We start from the raw sequence: 1,901 nt of genomic DNA on the forward strand, positions 1-1,901 counted from the left end.
ACGTGACTTCTTTAAGCAGCAGCACTCCTATATCTTGGTGTGCCACAGGTGTAAAGCTTTTTAAACTGAATGTTAATAAAATTTTCGACACATTCACCACCTTCTATAAAAAAAAAATGCAGTTAAACTACTTGTGTCTTAAAGCCATGTGGAATTCATCTCCTAAGATTATGTGGTTTAGTTGTTACGTTGAAGGATCTTCAAAACAGAGCAGAATGGTCTATAGCTATCTAGACAAACTTTGACTTTTAGACTTGGTTTAACCAATATTTCTTAAACATATGTATTTGACTGTGGGTCCCCTTCCCTTTTCATTGTCATGTAATGCCTATTAATACAGAATATTCTTCGGGAAAGCTGTGTAGGCGATGGTCAAAAGGAGAGTGACTGGGATGGGAAAGACCTGGAAACACGGTACTGGGCAGTGTGGTAATGGATGTGGGATACATTTAAAGGAGGACTGGACTTGATTTGTATAATTTGAGTGTAGAGATCAGACCAAGTTATTTTTTGGCTCTAAAGCGTCACACCAAAATGTCATGCTGAATGCCTGTCTTCACTGGTCCTTGATAGGTGAGGAGGAAAGATGTGTGGGTGTCTATCTAAAATATTGCTGGAAGACATTTCATGCTCTTACAAACTTCTCATTCAGTGGTGCGAACAAATCTATGATTCAGTGGACATTAGGCCTTCCAATCAGTATCCTCATATGCTTTAAGGGTGACTACCTGCCTGCAATTGAGGGCTGTGTTGGTGGGATGTGATCCTCAAAGTGTTGTGGTCTCCCACACAGAAATGGAGGGGAACTGGGAGAGTCCTTTCAACTCCCTCTTTCGTTCATCAGCTCAGGACGTCTTAGCTTGGCACACCTTTGGCCAAGCAAAATCTCATTCTCCAAGGACTTTGAATCTTAGACCCAGGGACTGAGCACAGAAGAAACAAATAGTTGGCGAGTGTTTGTTGAGAGTGGCAGGACCTTACGCTTAGTGGAGTGGACACTCTCAATGGCTGCCTGCTTTTCCAAGGCCTCCTTTTGGTCCTATTCACTCTTCCATACTCTTCCAATAGATTCTTTTTGTTTAAGTAGCCAGAGTTAGTTTCTGTTGCTTGCAACTGAAGAATCTTAACTGATATACATAGAGTGGAAAACTAAACTATAACTAGTTACTATTTAACTATTTATTGTATTAAATCCTATTCTGTCAAGATAGACGTATAAAATTTGAATTTTTAAAAATATAAAAATAATATAAATTATATATAAAATATATTACTATATAATGTATATATTTGTATTATATATTTAAAAATTAAAAACAAAACTAACAATGGAAAAAAAATTGTCCTACCACTCCAACACAACTATTTTTATGTTGGCATTTTCCCTTCCAGTTTGAGTTGACGTATACATTTTTTTTTAACATGATGGGATCAGATTCTTTTTCAACATTTTAAAACGTCATTTTTTCCCCTATTGGTAGACTGAAGTTGAGGGGAAGGCAGAAGGTGAGGTGGTTTACAAAAATAAGTCTTTGAGAAAAAAAATTTTTAATTGAAAAAAAGTTTGAAACTCTGAGGTTAGTCACTGTTGCCTTAATGGTCTGACCTAGTTGGCTCAACATCCTGTTCACTTCTTTCCTCTCTGTCAACTAATCTTGACTAAAATTGCATAAAAAGAGCATTTAGTGTTTAAAGATACTGATACCAACTTGTCTAGCGAGGTTTTGAAAAAAGGAACTGTTTGCCTATTGTACATGGTTTGGGTGCAAAGAGATGGTGTTAGTCACCTTCTGGCTGGGTGCCCATTGCTTGGATTCAGCCTGTTGGGATGACTGGCAGAGCAGCAAAGAGAAAAGGGAGTAGTAACTGGCTCTTTGTCCACTTGACAGTGCAAAAGCCAA

The sequence above is a fragment of the Diceros bicornis genome, chromosome 26, assembly GCF_020826845.1.
Source record: "Diceros bicornis minor isolate mBicDic1 chromosome 26, mDicBic1.mat.cur, whole genome shotgun sequence".
In the NCBI taxonomy this organism is placed as follows: domain Eukaryota; kingdom Metazoa; phylum Chordata; class Mammalia; order Perissodactyla; family Rhinocerotidae; genus Diceros; species Diceros bicornis.